General features: G+C 40.8%; 1 pseudogene; it reads right to left on the bottom strand.

The window, feature by feature from the left end:
• Positions 1-7,719: 7,719 nt before the first annotated feature.
• LOC136144188 (heterogeneous nuclear ribonucleoprotein M-like) lies at positions 7,720-9,995 on the bottom strand (annotated as a pseudogene).
• Positions 9,996-21,204: the final 11,209 nt, after the last annotated feature.

Below are 21,204 nucleotides of genomic sequence, written 5' to 3'. Positions count from 1 at the left end.
TGTTTTTGCTTTGGCTCCATCCCTTCATTCTTTCTGGAGTTATTTCTCCACTGATCTCTAGTAGCATACTGGGCACTTACCAACCTGGGGAGTTCATTTTTCAGTGTCCCTGAATGCAGACATCAGGGTAATTGACAAACAAACTTAACTACAAATCATAGACTGGTATCTTCACATAAGTGTAAAAGTGGATCTACTGTCACCTGTATTATCCTCTAAAACAGACATAGATGCACTGGGATGTCCAGCCCTTAGGATTCGCTATATTCCTGGGGAAAGCATTGTTAGGATAAAGAGATTATGACATATCTCATTCCCCCATGGAACCAGCTTAGAACATGCGGTTCTTGACCCAGGATTGGTCTCCACCTCCAACTTTGCACCATCAGCCATAAACTGACTCCTGGCTGGTCAACAATCTCTCCCTCCTTCTGCTGGCTCATCCTCCTCAGCTGGTAATGCTCATAATTCTCAGCAATAAGAAAACAGTCCTCCCATCCTGTACCTTCCTTTAGAATTTGTCCTCTCTTTATGGCTAAACGTTTTAAAAGAATGGTGCATTCTTGGTCATCAGCATCTCACCTTCTATGACTTCTCAATAACTGACCTCCACCCTCACCACTCCACTGAGCTGCTCTCCTGAAGATCGAATCACCGTATTGTCACATGAAACCAACATGAGGTTATGTCAGTTATGCTTCGGGGCTTCCCTGGTGGCTCAGACAGTAGAGTCTTCCTGCAGTGTGGGAGACCTGGGTTTTATCCCTGGGTCAGAAGGATCCCCTGGGAGAAGGAAATGGCAACCCCACTCCAGTATTCTTGCCTGGAGAATTCCATGGATGGAGGAGGCTGGCAGGCTACAGTCTGTGGGGTTGCAGAGTTGGCCATGACTGAGTGATTTCACTTTCCTTTTCAATGAAAATGCTTCAATGAAAATGTCAGTAAGTTACTTTGTTTTCATTGAAGTGTATTTGATTTCCAATGTTTCCAGGGGTCTCTGGCTCTTCCACCACTTCCTGTGCGGGCCACAGGAGGGTGAGAGTGGAGGAGGGTTTCTGTAGCAGCCCCAGGTGACGATGTCTAAAACTGCAGGGCAACTAACTCCTCCCCGAATGGACTTTGTCCACAGGAGAGAGAAGAGGAAGGCGGGCCAGCAGATCAGTTGCCACTTGTCCTCCTCCAGTTCACTGCTCCTAGGAATACGTCCCTCTATGGCCTACATCCAGGGACACCCCATTTGGCCAAGCGGGTCCACCTGCCCAGCCACTGTTCTTGGCTTGCTCTGAAGCCATGGCATTTGCACAAACCTTGCACTTGTCATCCTTCTCTGCCTTGCATCCTACTTCCCTCAGCCTCACTGCTCTAGGGTTGGCTTCCTAGCAAAGCATCAGCTCTTAAGCCTTGATTTAGGCTCTGGCTTTTCTAGGGAATCAGGGCTAAGACATCCCACAAACCAGCAATTCAACTTGCAGGTGTTCACCCTAGAGAAACTGCAGCACATGGGCACAGAGAGATGAATACAAAGATGTTCAATGCTACCATGTGTGTTCAGTATTTGTATTTGTGTGAAAGCAGAGGCAATCTAACTGTCCTGCAGTAGGAGAATGTATAAAAGATGATAATTAAAACAATTCTTATACAGCAGTTAAAGTGATCTCATATATCAAAATAGAGAAATGTCAAGAGCATAATACTGATTAAAAGCAAAATTGTTAAAGATGAGCAGTGTAAGTTGTAAAAGATGAACAATATAACATTCACCCCAAATTTTAAAACACAAAACAATGTATCCCCTTACATATTTAAGCCATGGGAATGATATTCTGCAACTTTAAGAAAGGATTTACCTCTGGGAAAGATAGAAAAAATCTGTCTTTAACAGTTGTTCTTAAAAAAGACCTAAAGCAAGTATCACTAATGTGATTATCTGTTTAACTTTGCCAGTGTATACATTGTTATCAGTTATATTAGTTCAAAAACCTTTCTGTGGTTCCACCATCTTTTTAAAAATTTTATTTATTTACTTATGGTTGCTCTGGTCTTTGTTGGTGTTTGCAGGCTTTCTCTAGTTGCGGTGAGTTGGGTCTACTCTTCATTGCAGTGCAGGGGCTTCTCATTGTAGCCAGTGGCTTCTCTTGTTGGTGAGCCTGCGCTCTAGGTGCTTGGGCTTCAGTAGTTCGCAGCACCTGGGCTCAGTAGCTGGGGCACACAGGCTTCAGTTGCTCCACAGCTGGTGAAATCTGCCCAGACCGGGGATCGAACCTGTGTCCCCTGCATTGGTAGGCAGATTCTTATCCACTGTACCACCAGGGAAATCCCCATCATCATTCAGAATTAAAATGTAAATGTCTCAAGCCCTCATCCTGCATATCATAGCATTAGCATATCCAGTCTCGTCAATCAAGGTTTCTTTAAATTCTCAGGGGATTTATAATTGGCGAAGTCAGTTCGTCTTCTGTGAGCCCTTTCCTTCCCCCCGACCCCTTGCTCTGGGCCTCCTCTAGCCTTGTCTGTCTGGACCACAGCCCTCGGTCCTCCCACCAACACAGGTGCAGAGCAGAGTGATGTTGCTGGCAGGACTGGTTTACCCCTCACCTCTGTGCATCATCGCTAACACAGAGCTACTTGTTTGCAGACTTAGAGCTGAGGATAATGAAGACAGATTGCAGTTTAGTCAAAAAAAGAACTTGAATAAAATGTGTTCTAAAACTTCATTCAGCCATTTCCATCTCTATATTTAGGTTCACATTGTCTCCATCTTTGGGGGCTTTTCTGTTATACACACACACATGCATGCACATATACCTTCTCCCTACGCTGACTGCCAGCCTTCCATCCCATAAATTCCGTTAATCCCTTCTTCAGAAGAGTTTTGTTTTTTAACCTCTGCTCCAAACTGAGTTCAAGCCTACCCTTGCTTATCCAAAATACAAATTTGCATTGTTAAACAAAGGGCCTTCTATTTAAGGTCTCCACCCTTTGGCTGCACAAAACAGAAGGAAAAGCTTTGAAATTTTCGGCCTTTCTTTAGCATGAACAAATTTTATGAAAAATAGCCTCCCCCTACAAGTCTTTCTGAAAACAGAAGGAAAACAGTAGGAAAATTCACTTCGTATCTTTTCAAAATAAGTTTGCAAGCTTGGTGAAACTCTCCCATACCCAACTCAGCCCCACTACCCATATATACAAACACTAGAAGTCCTGAAATCTAGGTCCATTTAGTGTAGGGGCAAATAATTCATCTACCTTAGTTAACACCAAAGAAATATCTGTATTATGGCCCAGTGTTAGAATGACTGTCCATAAGGATGATGCCTTAGATGTGCATAGCCTTCAATAGTTTATGAAGAACTTTTATATAGAAAACAATCTGTAGAGAAATATATGTGTGTGTTATTCACTCAGTTGTGTTCGACTCTTTGCAGCCTCATGGCTCAGATGGTAAAGAATCTGCCTGCAATGCAAGAGACCCAGATTCAATCCCTGGGTTGGGAAAATCCCCTGGAGAAGGGGATGGCAACCCACTCCAGTATTCTTGCCTGGAGAATTTCACGAACAGAGGAGCCTGGCAGGCTACAGTCCATGGGGTCTCAGTTCTACTAAAAATTATTCGTGATCCCTTATATATTTCTCTGTGCTTCCCTAGTAGCTCAGATTGTAAAGCATCTTCATGCAATGCAGGAGACCTGGGTTTGTTCCCTGGATCAGGAAGATCCCCTGGAGAAGGAAATGGAAACCCACTAAAGTTCAGTTCTCTTAACACTCAATATTATTCTTTACATGCTACCAAACTGTATCTAATCTTCTGTCACCAAGAAAAGATTAGATTAGTATAAGAGTACTATAGAAATGATGCTTTTGAACGGTGATGTTGGAGAAGACTCTTGCAAGTTCCTTGGGCTGCAAGGGGATCAAACCAGCCAATCTAAAGGAAATCAGTCCTGAATATTCAATGGAAGGACTGATACTGAAGCTGAAGCTCCATTTGGCCACCTGACGCGAAGAACTGGCTCACTGGAAAAGACCCTGTTGCTGAGCAAGACTGAAGGCAGGGGAAGAAGAGGACAACAGAGGATGAAATAGTTGGATGGCATCGTTGACTTGATGGACATGAGTTTGAGCAAGCTCTGGGAGTTGGTGATGGACAGGTGATGGAGAGGTGTGCTGTGGTCCCTGGGGTCACAGAGTCAGACATGACTGAGTGACTGAACTGAACTGAGCTGACTATAGAAAGGATCAAGTGAAAAGAAACATAAACAATTTCAGAAGGAATTCATTCTAAAGTTTAAGCTTTGATGGATAAATGGTTACCTAGAATAGAGCCTAATGCATAGCAGGTGCTCAAGAATTTGTTGAATGAATGAATGAAATGTGTATATCCTTGGCTGCTTGAAATCACTATTTAGTTATCCAGAATGACCCAAGGGTTTTAGATGGCTGCAACGGTGTTATCCAGGATGCTAGGATGTATGGACACATCTCCTAGCATCCTGGATAAATGAAATTTTCTGGCCCTTATTTTTTATATATATATAATGTATATATATATACACCAGCTGAGCCACCAAGGAAGCCCTATACATATATATATATTTCTAAATATATATATTTATATAAATTTATAATAAATTTCTAAATTTATGCATAATTTCTAAATATATATATATTTCTAAATTTCATATATATATATATATATATATATATATATATATATAATTTCTATCTCTATTACTCTCTTCCTTGCCTACATCCTTGGTCTTCAAAGCCACATTAGTAGGTAAAGATTGTCAGTATCCAAGAAAACATACACAGGGATATGTCTACCTAGAGGAAGACACTGAGATTCCAGTAAGATTTTTTCACAACTTCGTTACCTACTGAATAGAGTACCTTTTGTGTAATCTTTGGTGACATCAGACTTTCTTAAAGGAGAGAGCTTATGTGACAACCTTCTTCCTGGCACTGAAGATGAATGTGGCTATGCAGAACACAGAGATGATAGAAGGTGAGGAAAGCCCTTGACTTTGATTCACGAGATGGGGAAAATTTGCTCAGAGAATGGAACACATCAGAGAACAGACCTCAGAGTCCCAGGCTCGGAAGAGACAGCCCAGTAGCTGAGCAAACAGCAGAGTTTTATTTGGCAGAATTTGCTTCACAGAGTAAGAGAAGAGAGAAGTGATTCAAAGAGAAAGAGTGAAATAAGGTTTTAAACTTTTATACAAATACTGTGTCAGGCTTGAAGCACAAGTGGAGAGTTTAGAATACTAAACCAAAGTAGAAGCAATGTCTATCTAACGCAAATGCCAGAATGTTTTTAAGTCATCTGCAAAGCACATTCAAAAGAGGAGAGAAGTCTTTGCAAGAAAAGACAGCAATCCCTGAATGGGTTCCTTGTCTATGACCATGCGAAGCTTAGAAAACACACCAAATATTGAACTTGCATGATTGTGTTGAATTAAAAACTTGTTAAAGGATTCAAACATCTATGACAAGTGAACACGAATCAAAAGAAACAAAATTCCATTAACTCAAAGAAATTTTGAATCAGCAGATATTAAGATTCAATTTAAGAATTAAAGATTTTGGAATAGCCCTCTAGCAAGAAGATAAGGGCTTTCCTGGGAGTGGATTCTGCCTTCCCCGATGTCCACAGCTGCTGAATAGCTTCCTCTGCCAGGTCTATTCCCCATCTCTCTAAACCCCATCTCACTGCTGAGACCTAACAGGCTCACTCCCAGGTTGACAGTAATGCTGGCAAAGCCACAACTGGTGGTTCGTCTTCTTCTCAACAATGTAAGTAATATCGCACAAACTAAATTATGGCAACATTGAAAGAACAAACAAAAAAATGAAAACCACCCACAATCCCACAAATTTAATATAATATGACTTTCATTTATTTATTTTCTGGCCCTTATTATGTTAATATGTACATTTCCATCATTTCAAACCCAGCAAATGTATGTATTACTACATGTGCTGTTTTTCAAGAGTGTAAAATTTTTTTCATGTTCCCTAGTTTTCATAATTGCTGTTTTTTCTATATTGAGAGGCATGATTTTCCACTGAAGTATTAATCCTAATTGATTTAACCACTTCCCTACTGTGAAACATTTTGGTTCTTTCCAACTCTGTTTATTCATTCGGAAAGCAGGAATTGCCTTTTATGTGGTAAACACTACACTAAAATTTAGAGACATAAATAGTCCCTGCTCTTGACAAATTCAGGAGGAAAGAAATACGGTCACTGAAGGGGAGACCTGGAACCACACTGCCTGGATCCAGAGCTCCCGTGGCATTGGTCCTGCACCCCAGCTCACTTCTCCCTCTACCAAATCTGCCTCCTCCCCCTCCTTTCCACAGGTGTCAACCCCGAGTACACCCTGACGAATCCCTTCAACACTAAACTCTGTCTCAGTGTCTGCTTTCTGAATACGCCAGCTGATGAAACACCATAAGAGAAAGATGAGGTTGCCAGACCCTTGGGTAGAAATGGAACGTGAATCTCACATCAGGCATCAAAAGACCTGGTTCAAGTCCCAGATCAGCCACAGAGAGGCAGTGTGATCTTTTTTTTTTTTAATATTATTTAATTGGAGGCTAATTACTTTACAATACACTAGTGGCATTTGCCATAATTTGACATGAATCAGTCATAGGTTCCCCATCCTGAACACCCCCCACCTCCCTCCCCATCTCATCCCACTGGGTCGTCCCAGTGCTCTGGCCCTGAGCACTTGTCTCATGCATCAAACATGGACTGGCGATCTATTTCATATATGGTAATATACATGTTTCAATGCTATTCTCTCAAATCTTCCCACCCTTGCCTTCTCCCATAGAGTCCATAAGTCTGTTCTTTAAATCTGTGTCTCTTTTGCTGTCTCGCATATAGGGTCATCGTTACCATCTTTCTAAATTCCATATATATGCATTAATATACTGTATTGGTGTTTTTCTTTCTGACTTACTTCACTCTGTATAATATAGGCTTCAGTTTCATCCACCTCATTAGAACCGATTCAAATGCATTCTTTTTAATAGCTGAGTAATATTCCATTGCATATATGTACCACAACTTTCTTATCCTTTCATCTGCCGATGAACATCTAGGTTGCTTCCATTTCCTAGCTATTATAGACAGTACGGCGATGAACATTGGGATACACGTGTCTCTTTCAATTCTGGTTTCTTCGGTGTGTATGCCCAGCAGTGGGATCGCTGGGTCATATGACAGTTCTGTTTCCAGTTTTTTAAGGAACCTCCACACTGTTCTCCACAGTGGCTGTACTAGCTTGCATTCCCACCAACAGCGTAAGAAGGTTCCCTTTTCTCTGCACCCTCTCCAGCATTTATTGTTTGTAGACTTTGATAGCAGCCATTCTGACCGGCGTGAGATGGTATCTCATTGTGGTTTTGATTTGCATTTCTCTGCTAATGAGTGATGTTGAGCATCTTTCATGTGTTTGTTAGTCATCTGTATGTCTTCTTTGGAGAAATGTCTGTTTAGTTCTTTGGCCCATTTTTTATTTTTTATTTTATTTCATTTTTTCAGGAACTAGTATTTATTATCAAAGTCATATTCGATGTCAACAAGATGCCACAGCTACAAAAAAAAATCACGCACATTGCAATCTCAATGCAAACAAATGGAACCCCAGTCATTAAAAAAGTAATTCAAATTACCCCAAAAAGCAACTGAATTTTTCAAACATCTTTATACATCCAGCCAACAAATTAAAATGGTTAACAAGAAAAAACACAAATTCAGAAGTCTGGTATCGATGTTTTAAAAAGGCAACTGCTTAAACATTTCTATTGATTCGAACATCAATCTCTCGGCCACTCAGCTTCATCCCATTCATCATCCAGCAGGCTCTCTCAGCCACCTCTGGCAACTCAAACTTAACCACACCACACCCCTTGGACTTCCCATTCTCCATCTTGATGTTGGCATACAGCACGTGGCCTCATTCGTTGAACTTGTCTTTTAGCACCTTCCATGTAAAATCAAATGGGAGATTTCTCACAAATATCTGGCAGGCTTTCCTGGCCACCCTAGGGGCATGGCCTCCAGTTCCACCAAAGGAACCCACGAAACTTCCTCCAAAGTTGCCATGCTCCATCTCGATGGCACGGTCAAAGCTGGCACCGCCACCACCACCCATGGCCAGGCCCATGAGCTCAATGCCAGCACCCATGGCAGGACCCATGCACTCAAGGCTGTTGGTGTCCATGCGCTCCAGGCCCATATGCTCGAGATTGTTGGGGCCCATATGCTCCAGGCTCATGCCCTCCAGGTTGTTGGTGCCCATGCACTCTAGGCTGGTGACCATGTGATCCATCATGGGGCCCATGCCTCTGGGCACCATGTGCTCCATGTCCAGGCCCATGCACTCAATGGCAGGGCCCATGCGCTCCACACCAGAGCCCATGCGCTCGATGGTCTAGCCCACATGGTCAATGGGCATGGCCATTCACTTGAGGCCAAAGCCCATGCCAGCACCCATGTGCTCCACACCAGAGCCAATGTGCTCCATGGTCTGGTCCATGTGCTCGATGCTGGAGGCCATGTGGTCGAGGCCCAGGAGCCCATGCACTTGATGCCAGAGCCCATGTGCTGAACGGAGCCCATGCAGTCCATGACCAGGCCCATGCACTCAATCTCAGAGCCCACACAATCCATGCCATGGCCCAGGCCTGCACCTATGCATCCCATGCCGCCCCCCTCTCCCCCCCACTCTGCCCAATGTGGTCAATGCTGGGGCCCATCCTCTCAATTCTGCGGACACTGCCTCTGCCTCCACCACCTCCCTGCTTTGCAATGATCTCTTCTCTCTTCAGGGCATTACTTAGGATTTTGCTTATTCTGCCCATGTTCATCCCAGATCCAAATCGACCCATATTTTCCATACCACCACCAAAGGGTCCTTCGATGCCTCCCATTTTATTTATTCCAAATCCTATGCCTTCCATTCCCATTCCTGCAGGTCCCAGGTTGCCCATTCCAATGCCTTTATTCAAACGGTTGGCATCAATAGGCTGCCCTCCTGGTCCTAACCCTGTGCCAATACCACCAAGTCCATGGGGAAGTTGTTGTGGATGCTCAGGAAAGAAAAAGTATCCCTTTGGAAAGGCCCTCTCATCCATTTTCACGTGCATTGGTCTGTCAAACAGCAGCTGGCCATTAAACATAGATAGAGCTTGCATGGCTTCAGTGGACTGTTCAAAAGTAACAGTGCCTATTCCATGACTTTTTCCGTCTTTATCCTCAAGAATGTCTGTTCAGACCACCACACAAGCCATACTAAAAACTTCCTTCAGTTTCTTCCAGCCAAATTTATAATCCAGATCTGCTATAAATACTGTGCTTCCAAGTCCTCCAGCCTGTAATGCATGGATAATCTCATTTGGGATGTTAGGATTATTTAGGATACTGGGTGCGATATTAATCATTCCTGGGCCACCTGGTCCCATACCCGTCCCACCAGTCATAGCCATCACCTTTTGCATTGCTCTCCTGGCATGTTCACCATCAGGATCTTCTTTGACTTTCAGTGGTCTTCCACTCAGACTATCCTTGTTTAGAACTTCAGCAGCTTTTTTCATGCTCTCTTCCATCTTGACGTCAACAACAGCACATCTCCTTGACTTTCCTTCAGCGTCCATTAAGAGTTCCATGTATGTTACCTCACCAACTTTTTGTTTAACCAGGTCTTTAAGTGACTGCCATTTCACATCAAAAGGTATGTTTGTAATGAAGGCTCTGTATCTTTTAGTTGGATTGACTTATGGCTCAAAGCGATTGCCTCCTCTTTTTATGTTTTTCTCCTTCCTCTTCTCATTCTGAGCAGGTCGTTCTCCTTCACCTTTCGGGCCTGGCACGCCTGGCGCGCCAAGTTGTCGCTTGGCACGCCAGGCGCACCGCTTTGCTCCTCCATTTTAGGCTCTGTCGCCGCCACCTCGGTCGCCGCTTCGACCCCTGCCGCCATTTTCTCCGCATCTGGGCTTTGTGTGAGCGAGAGAGCTGCGCGGCGCTGCACCTACTTGGCCCATTTTTAAAGTGGGTTGTTTATTTTTCTGGAATTGAGCTGCATGAGCTGCTTGTGTATTTTTGAGATTAATTCTTTGTCAGTTGCTTCATTTGCTGCTATTTTCTCCCATTCTGAAGGCTGTTTTTTCACCTTGCTTATAGTTTCCTTTGTTGTGCAAAAGCTTTTAAGTTTCATTAGGTCCCATTTGTTTATTTTTGCTTTTATTTCCATTACTCTGGGAGGTGGGTCATAGAAGATCCTGCTGTGATTTATGTCAGAGAGTGTTTTGCCTATGTTTTCCTCTAGGAGTTTTATAGTTTCTGGTCTTACATTTAGATCTTTAATCCATTTTGAGTTTATTTTTGTGTATGGTGTTAGAAAGTGTTCTAGTTTCATTCTTTTACAAGTGGTTGACCAGTTTTCCCAGCACCACTTGTTAAAGAGATTGTCTTTCTCCACTGTATATCCTTGCCTCCTTTGTCAAAAATAAGGTGTCCATATGTGCATGGATTTATCTCTGGGTTTTCTATTTTGTTCCATTGATCTATATTTCTGTCTTTGTGCCAGTACCATATTGTCTTGATGACTGTAGCTTTGTAGTATAGCCTGACATCAGGCAGGTTGATTCTTCCAGTTCCATTCTTCTTTCTCAAGATTGCTTTGGCTATTTGAGGTTTTTTTGTATTTCCATACAAACTGTGAAATTATTCATTCTAGTTCTCTGAAAAATACCGTTGGTAGCTTGATAGGGATTGCATTGAATCTATAGATTGCTTTGAGTAAAATACTCATTTTTACTATATTGATTCTTCCAATCCATGAACATGGTATATTTTCCATCTATTTGTGTCTTCTTTGATTTCTTTCATCAGTGTTTTATAGTTTTCTATATATAGGTCTTTTGTTTCTTTAGGTAGATTTATTCTGAAGTATTTTATTTTTTTTTGTTGCAATGGTGAATGGAATTGTTTCCTTAATTTCTCTTTCTGTTTTCTCATTGCTAGTGTATAGATATAAATGCAGTTAGTGTATAGATATATATAATTTTATATAATTTATATAAAATTAACACACAGAAATCCCTTGGATTCCTATACACTAACAATGAGAAAACAGAAAGAGAAATTAAGGCAGTGTGATCTTGAACAAGCCTCTTACTCTCTTGAGCCTCAAGTGTTGGTTAAGACAAGAGTAATTTCTCCCCATCTATCTTACACAGTTATGGTCCTGAGGACTTAACAGTAAGATAATAGGTGTCTTGGGGAAACACTCTTTGGAATGTAAGAGGTTCGATAATTTGTTATTCAGTAGATTCTGGAGTTGTTCTTTTCTTTGCTTATTATTTAAGTTCATCTTTCTCAGCACTAAACCATTCAGATTGTTCTAGAAAAATAGTCCCCTGGACTATTCTGATAGGTGGTTAGAACTAACTCTTCAAGGCTCATGTGCATGTGCATGCTCAGTTGCTCAGTTGTGTCTGACTCTTTCTGACCCCAAGGACTGTAGCCTGCCAGGCTCCTCTGCCCATGGGATTCTCCAGGCAAGAATACTGGAGTGGGTTGCCATTTCCTTCTCTAGGGGATCTCCCTGACCCAGGGATTGAATCTGCATCTCCTGTGTCTTCTGCATTGGCGGGTGGATTCTTTAGCACTGTGCCAAGTGGGAAGCCCCTTTAAGGCTCATAAAGAGACGTAAAAAATCAAGAACTCTGAGTGACTATCAAAGGGCTCTGCAAATTTCACACAAACATTTCTATGTAAGGGAATTCCCTCACCATCCAGTGATTAAGACTCAGCACTTTCATTGCTCTGGGCCTAGGTTCAGTCTCTAGTCAGGGAACTAAAATCCTGCATGACATAGCCAAGAAATTTTTTCTACACAATATATATATTTTATGACTACACACTCAGATCCTAGGCTACATGAACACTTGTAGTCTTAGATATAAATGAACTACATGAGACATAGACAGTATGTAGTAGAAGACAGGAACAGATATAAAGGAGATACATGGTCCCAAGTCCTGTTAATGTATAGGAAGTTATCAATTTAGTTCAGTCACTCAGTTGTCTCCAACTCTTTGTGACCCCATGGACTGCAGCATGCCAGGCTTCCATGTCCATCACCAACTCTGGGAGCTTGCTCAAACTCATGTCCATTGAGTCGGTGATGCCATCCAATCATCTCATACTCTGTCATCCCTTTCTCCTCCTGACTTCAATCTTGCCCACCATCAAGGTCTTTTCAAATGAGTCAGTTCTTCCCATCAGGTGGCCAAAGTATTGGAGCTTCAGCATCAGTTCTTCTAATAAATATTCAGAACTGATTTCCTCTGGGATTGACTGCTTTGATCTCCTTGCAGTCCAAGGGAATCTCAAGAGTCTTCTCCAACACCACAGTTAAAGGCATCAATTCTTTGGTGCTCAGCTTTCTTGATAGTCCAACTCTCACATCCATATACGACTACTGGAAAGAGTCATAGCAAAGAGTCAGACATGACTGAGTGAGCACACACACACACACACACACACACACACACACACACAGCTCATCCTGGCTAGAGAACTTTGTAAGTACGAATTGGTTCACTTTTCTTCCTGTCATTGAAGCTTCTTCATAACTAGGAGTCTCATCAGAGAGATAGTGACTCAGTTGAAGATCAGGACAATGATGGAATTTTGGATTTACAGTGGAAGGAGAGACTGACGGTGCAGAGCCTGGATGTAGCGGGGTCAGCAGCTCTCCAGTGGAAAGTGTCAGTTGGAGCCTCATGCAGTGAAAAGGTATGCCTATCACTTCTCACTGTTACCAAAAGGTATGCATAGGGTGTCCGACAGCTCACCGCTCAAAAGCCAATAAGCAGGCCAGGATGGTGGAAAGGGAAGTTTGCTTTATTTTAGATGCTGGCAACTGAGGGGGAGGGGGTGGGGGGTGGCAGACACCTGTCCAAAGGCCGACTCCCCCCACCCCCTGACAAGAAGAGGGTGAGTGCACTTATAGACAGGACTCTGGTGGGGGAGGACTACATGCAGAAACAGCACAGTCATCTCTAACAGTCATTTCAAATTGATCATCTGTGGTCTGACCAATATCATCTTGACTGTTTTAGGTGCAGTTAATCATCAGTTCCAGGGTCCATTTGTTCCCATTTCTTTGCAGTCATTTCTCAGAATTGTGGCAGCTGAAGTCCTGGGAACAGTCTGGCCATCATGTAGTTAACTTCTCCACCTGGGGTTTTGGTATGTATAAGGCAGCTTACAGGATATGGCTCAGAATACTATCTAAGGCCCTTGAGAAAGAACTAAAAGTCCTTGACTATGCTTAACGACTACATTATTATTATTTAGTCTCCTTAGACTGTTTTCCTTTGTTTCAGTGTTTCTCACTTCTTTGATTAAACTTACTCTTTGATAAAAATTTTCCACAGGCAAAAGGGAGGCAGAGGACATGGTGGGACAGGGGCAAGGATCATATGGTCCTGCTCCGTTTCATTACTGCCGGCCCTATGGCAGGTCAGTAAGTCATAGCATCCAGAGAACTGTACCCACTGCAAACATTTCATTTATCAGCTATCTATCTATCTGTCTATCTATCTATCATCTCTATCTTTTTGAGAAAGTCTCAGATTAGTGTAACAATTCACTTACCAGTAACTTGCTATAAAAGAAAAATTAGGGGCTATGATGAGGGTCTTAGCCTGTCCATGCTTCCAGCAACTTTCAGAGGTCTTTGAGTTCCTCATTTTGATTCACTAAAAAACAGATTATTAATCAAAAGTTAAAGTGTTTTCCCTTTGGTAAGGACAATGATCTTTCTCTTAGCCCTTTTCCAGTCCTGATAAGGACAAAGCAGATCTTATTCAGAAAGCCCACTGTCACAGTTTACAATAGCCAGGACATGGAAGCAACCTAAATATCCATCAACAGAGGAATGGATAAAGAAGAGGTGGAATATTACTAAGCCATTAAAAGGAATGAAATTGTGCCATTTGCAAAGATGTGGATGGACCTAGAGACTGTCATACAGAGTGAAGTAAATCAGAAAGAGAAAAACAAATATCGTATATTAATGCAGAGGAATCTAGAAAAATGGTATAGATGATCTTATTTGCAAAGCAGAAGTGGAGACACAGTTGTAGAGGGCAAATATATGGATACCAAGGGGGAAAGGAAGGGTGGGGGGAATTGGGAGTTTGGGACTGATGTATCTATAGTATTGATACTACGCATAAAATAGATAGCTAGTGAGAACTACAGCACAGGGAACTCTGCGTGATGCTCTCAGGTGACTTAATTGGGAAGGAAATCCAAAAAAAGAGGCGATATTTGTTTACATATAGCTGATTCACTTTGCTGTATGATAGAAACTAACACAACATTGTAAAGCAACTATACTCCAATAAAAATAATTAAAAACAAAACAAAGCAAAACAAAAGCCTACTCTTGGAAATGGAACTGCTCTGTCAACATCAGCAAGCAAAAGTGAACAATTTATCCTTGATTTCCCCCCCGCCCAAAATATTAACAAATAATTAACAGAGAAAGTGGAGTCCATTTGATAGTAAATAGAATAAGATCTAGGCTAAACAAAGAAAATGCAAAAATGCAAAGTGGTTTCAGTATCTCTTCTCTACCCTTCTCTGTTTCTCTCTTTTCTCTGACTCTTTAGATCTACCAAACTTTGCACGAATTTCTTCTCTTGCAGTCCCTTGGCCTCTCAAGCTCCTCACCCTAATTTGGCTCTCCATGACTCAGAATCTTTATTTTACCTCCAACCACCAATCCAAGGCATGTACTATTTCTCCACTTATAACCCCAATAGTCAGTGGGTTCTCATGCCCTTGGGTTTTAAAGGGCTAACTAGCTAATCCAGAGGCTACCCAGGTGGCGTGCTGGTAAAGAATCTGCCTGCCAGTGCAGGAGAGGCAGGTTCGATCCCTGGGTTGGGAAGATCCCCTGCAGGAGGAGATGGCAACCCACTCCAGTATTCTTGCCTGGAGAATCCCATTGACAGAGGAGGTTAGCAGGCTACACAGTCCATGGGGTCGTAAAGAGTTGGACACGACTGAGTGACTAAGCACACAGCTAATCCAGAGGCTAACATAATATTAGAGAGAGTCTTGTAGGGATGGGCTACTCCCAGACAACATGTAACAAATACATGTTACTAATAGCCTCCTAAAGACAAGCGGTCCATGGGAACCATTTTTCCCATGAGAGATTCTAATGATGGACACTCACACTTTACAGCTAAGGAGGGCCAGGCTCCATCTGCCTGGGGGTGCACAGATAACTGCAACTGGAATGACCACTCTCACCCCAATCAGAGGAGGTTCCTCCCAGCCCTGATCTCTTGATGTCGAGGCCCTCTACCTCCAGTTTCCTTCCTTCAGAGTTCTGGGAACATTGATACTATCTCACCAAAAGCCTTTCTGATTCCCTTAATTCCCTCAGTCTGGTAGTACACTTGGCTTCAGAACAGAGAGGACTGAAATGTCTGTCAGTGATGATCTCCTCTGATCTGGCAATCCTGAAGGATAGACGTGCCAAAATGAGACAATTAAAGGAGCAGTGTCCTGTGCATAAGAACTAGGATGTATTAAAGTACTGAGTGCCACCCAAATGATAAGGAGTAGGTACCCAGACATGCTCTCAGTATTTTCACTTTTATATTTAAAAAGAAAAAAAAATCACGAAGCTTTAAAACTGTTCCAGTGAAATAAATCTAAAACAAAACAAAACCAGACTGGATATGTATAGGGACTTCAAAGGTGGCTCAATAGTAAAGAACCTGCCTGCCAATGCAGGAGACACAGGCTTCATCCCTGGGTCAGGAAGATCCTCTGGCTGAGGAAATGGCAACCCACTCCAGTATTCTTGCCTGGAGAATCCCATGGACAGAGGAGCCTGGTGGGCTACTGTCCATGGGGTCACAAAGAGTTGGACAAGGCTGAGCGTGCATGAATATATAACTGATTCACTGAACTGCACTTTTGAAACTAACACAGCATTGTAAATCAACTATACTCTAATAAAATGTTTAAAAGAAAAAAAAAAATTCCCCCAGAAGAATCATTCTGCATTTCCTGAGGTAGAGGCTGTGAAAACAGAGTGAGATTGCCAAGGGTAGCTGGGGAGGCTGATCAGCAGTGACATTAAACAGCAGTTTCCTGTGACAACCACAGCTGGCATTTAGACAGAGTGGGGAAAGCAGAAACCAAGCAAAGGGGACTCGAGAGATGGTGGGAAGTGAAGCAGGACGAGTGGAGAAGCCAAGCCATGACAGTAAGCAGTAAAGTACCGATGAAGACCTCAGCAAATGCCACTGCTCACAACACACATCCACCACCATCTCCTGATCTCAGGACATCTGAAGCATAAACCCCCACACAGCAACCCTTCCTTTTGTTCTTATAAATTGGCAGCAGGCCCACATCACTGATGTTGCACCAAAGTCCTGACTCTACAAAATAACTAGAGACAAATCATTCACTCATTCAGTGAAATGAATGGAGTGGACAGTGGGGGATAGGGACAAGGGAGACAGATTTCATCAACTTCCACACATTCCAGAATGACCTTTATGTTTGCTGGGCTTTCCAGATGGCCCAGTGGTAAAGAATCCACCTGCCACTGCAAGAGATGCAAGAGTTTGATCCCTGGGTGGGGAGGAAACCCTGGAGTAGGAAATGGCAACCCACTCCAGTATTCTGGTCGGAAAAATTCCATGGATAGAGGAGCCTGGAGGGTTATAGTCTATGGGGTCACAAAGAGTCGAATACGACTGAACAACTATACACATTTTATGTCTGCCTTTCACTTGGATGTTAACACACATATGTGGTTGAAAGAGACTTTTATTCCTCTTGTTAACATATTCGGGTAGCTATGCTTCACATGATTAATATACAGGTATATGATTTAAATTTGGTCAATTTTGCTTAATTTAGTTTGTGCCTTTTTAACAACCTCTATTTTTTCCCCCTCCCTCCCTATCCCAGGGCAGCCACTTTTCTACACTTTGTTTGACAGTTCCAAAATTTTATTTAGTTATTTATTTATTTCAGGTTCCACATATAAATGATATCATGTGGCATTTTCTTTCTCTTTCTGGCATATTTCACTTAGCGTCATGTCCTCCAGGTCCACTCGTTTGTCACAAATAAGAGCATATCCTTCTCTGTTATATTATTCTGTCTGAATCACACTTGATTGTATATACAGATCTTGTTGACTTATGATAGGGTTATGCACCATAAACCCATTGTATGCTGAAAATATCATAAGTTGAAAATACATTTGATACCCCTAACCTACTGAACAATGTAGCTTAGCCCAGTCTGCTTTCAATGTGCTCAGGACATTTAACATTATCCTACAGTTGGGCAAAACCATCTAACACAAAGCCTATTTCACACACACAAAAAAGTGTTGAATATTTCATGTCATGTATTGTATTCTGTACTGAAAGTGAAAAACAGAATGGTTGTTATGGGTGTGGAATGGCAACAGGTGTGTCAGCAGTGCACTCACGTGTTCCTCTGCCTGACTAGGAGCCAGGCTCCCAGAACCACACAAGAGAATAGTGTAGCATGTTATCACTAGCCCAGGAAAAGATCCAAATTCAAAGTACAGTTTCTACAGAATGCATATCACTCTTGCACCAACAGTAAGTCAGAAATCATAAGTCAGACTGTCATAAGTTGGAGATCGTCCATATATACATCACACCTTGATTCGTTCTGTGGATGGACACTTGGGTTGATTCCATGTCTTGGCTATTGTGAATACTGCTCCTGTGAATGTGAAAGTGCAACCATCTCTCTGAAACTCTGTTTTCATTTACTTTGGATGTATACCCAGATGTGGGATTGCTGGATCAAATGGTAATTCTATTTCTAAATTTTTGAGGGCCCTCCAAACTGTTTTCCTTAGAGGCGAAAACAATTTATGTTCCCACCAACACTGCACAGAGGTTCCCTTTCCTCCCTGCATCCTTGCCAACGCTTGTTATCTCTTGCCTTTTTTATTTTTCGTTTTTATTGGAATATAGTTGCTTTACAATGCTGTGTTAGTTGCTACTGTACAGCAGAGTTAATCAGCTACATGTGGACATATATCTCCTGGTTTTTGGATTTCCTTTCCATTTAGGTCACCACAGAGTATTGCGTAGCGTTCCCTGTGCTATTCAGTAGGTTCTCATTAGTTATCTGTTTTATATAGTAGTGTATGTATGTGAATCCCAATCTCCCAATTCATCTCACCCCCTCTTCCCGTCTCGGTGTCCATACACTTATTCCCTACCTCTGTGCCTCTATTTCTGCATTGCAAATAGGTTCATCGGTCTTGTCTTTTTGATGATAGCTATTCTAACATGTGTGAGGTGATATATCAATGTAGTTTTGATGTGCATTTCCCTGATGATTAAGAAAGTGAAAACCTTTCTACGTACCTTCTGATCATTTATATGTCTTCTCTAGAAGAATTCCTATTCAGTTCCTCTGCCCATTTTTAAATTGAACTGTTTGGTTTTTTGCTTTCAGTTGTATATGTTTTTTACATATTTTAAATATTACCCCCTTAGCAGATGTATGAACTCATACAAATATTTTTCCCTTTCTGTAGGTCGCATGTTCTTTTATTTTGTTGATGTGCAGATGCCTTATAGTTTGATGTATTCCCACTTTTTAATTTTTGCTTTTGGTGTCAAATATAAAGAAAAAGTCACTGCCAAGACCAAAGTCAAGGAGCTTACCCTCTGCATTTTCATGTAGATCAGTTCTGTCAACTTTCGTCAGTTATAAAGAAACTTTATTCCTGAATGACTTGTTCATTGTGTTGTCACTGTGAAAAGAAAACAACATTAAAATACAGATTTAGAAACATGAAAACTATAACAAGTTTTTGCAAGGTCAGAGTGCTACTCACTTTTGCTTAATATCAGATTGTCAAAATTAATACTATCACTGCAAGAAAGAAATAATTTATTTTTTCACAGCCTTGACTAAAGATTCAATTTTTATAAGGTGGAGAAAAATTGTATGATTTTTTTTTTGAGATGAAGAGTTTATTCAATTTGCTTCAAGGCCATTACATAACTGTTTATTTTGGTTGGCACAATATTTTGCTGCACAATTAGTGCTATTAATTTTTACCATTAAATTGTATCAGTTTTAGCAATTTTTCCTTTAGTATGTGAATAATCTTTTTCTAATTAAGGAACAAAATTTTGAAAAAAGGAACAACGTTTAAAAGAAAAGTTCAATTGTGTCAATGTACCTAATGGATATTTTAAAATAAACCAGATTATTAGATTGGGCTTCCTCTCCTAATAACTGACCCAGAAAAGAAGCTAATTTCTTGGAATATAAAGTAGGACGATTTACTTGTATTTGTCTGTTAGTCAGATATCTTAAATCCAAACTTACAATGAGTATATATAATATATCTGGCATTAAATTGTTTTAAAAATTAAGTACATTATTTCTCTGACCCAACAGCTATTACTGAGCACTACAGAAATGTCTGTAATTGTGTTTGCATGCACAGCTATAATGGTTTCTGAAATATGATTTAAAAATCAATACCTAAAAGTATTTTAAATGCATACTTGGGCATTATTCATCCTAGAGGCATGCACATTTTATTTTCTAGAAAAATCAAAGTCATACTTTGTCAAACCAAAAACTACATTTTCAATATTGTCTACATGATTTGACTGTGCAGAGACAATACTTAGATTTAACCAACTTAGGGGATGAACCTAAAAGATGAAAGAATATTAAACTTGAATATTATTTCCGTGATGGTTCAGCTGGTAAAGAACCCACCTGCTGATGCAGGAGACACAAGAGACATGAATTTGATCCCTGGGTCAGGAAAATCCCCTGGAGAAGGAAATTGCAACCCACTTCAGTATTCTTGCCTGGAAAATTCCATGGACAGAGGAGCCTCGTGGGTTACAGTTTATAGGGTTGCAAAGAGTTGGACAAGACTGAGTGTACACACACACAGGGGATGAACTAAAGGATGAAAGAATATTAAACTTGAACAGCACAGACATAGATTTTCTGCAGCTAAAATTCTGTGTTTTAGTAATATGTAGCTACCACAACCACTGACTAATTATTAAAGTAAAAATTAACTGTAAGTCTCTTTTATCTTAACATTTCTTTTAAAGTATAGGAAAAAGAGCATTTATATTATTTATGAGCTTAGTATTATTATCCATTAATTATGTAATGCTTATTTCACTTTTCTAATATATGTTTGGAAAAACAAGATCACAATATTGTAGGGAATACGTTAATGAAGAGTAATCACTAAATAACAAGTCAACAACATTTACAACAAATATAAAGTAATTGTTAGGGTTTTTAAGTCCTTAGGAATTTTTGAATATTGAAAGCACAAACAGATATAAATATATCTTCCTTTAGTTTAGGTTTACAATTTTTCTTTCCATGGTTACTTTTAGGGAAATTAAGACACATTTTCATGGAAAAAAATTTACTCTATAATTACATATTACTTCAAGATTTTTAAATTCATGCTCTATAAATAGACTGTAATCAAACAAATTAATAATACTACATTAACCTGGTTCATACAAATCAGGCTACAGTTGATTCAACATTCATTACTGTTCATCTTTAGTTTATAATTGAATTTAAAGTTCATTTGTTTCCAAACGAAAATGTATTAAGAATATAATTTTTATTTATAATAATTAAGTGTTCAAATCCATCAAAATTACATATTTTGCTAATTCTTTGGCACTTGAGAATCTATAATTTGGGTAACTTTTCAGCACATGCCTGAAAATCATAAATTTACAATGTATTGTAGTTTTAGTTGCCATTGAATAGTGACCTCAAATTGGAAGCTTTAACTGTTAAATACTCAGAGCTTCTTACTTCATACCTCGGTAGGTGTTGGTTTGAAAAGACTTTGAGAGAAACATGTTACTCAGAAACATATAGTCTAGGGTGGAAATGAAATAAATAAAGATTTCACAAGAAATTCTGATGTCTGCAGGCAGCCCCAAGGACACGTCCTCTGAACTACACCTGGCCCACGGAGTGTCAGAGGACAAGCTATGTGCAAGATGGAAGCTGAGAATAATTCTGCAAATATTGCTGAAAACAATCCAGATCCTCTTATGTAC

This window comes from Muntiacus reevesi, chromosome 11 (assembly GCF_963930625.1).
Source record: "Muntiacus reevesi chromosome 11, mMunRee1.1, whole genome shotgun sequence".
Taxonomy (NCBI): domain Eukaryota; kingdom Metazoa; phylum Chordata; class Mammalia; order Artiodactyla; family Cervidae; genus Muntiacus; species Muntiacus reevesi.
This window is presented reverse-complemented; position numbering and strand designations above follow the sequence as displayed.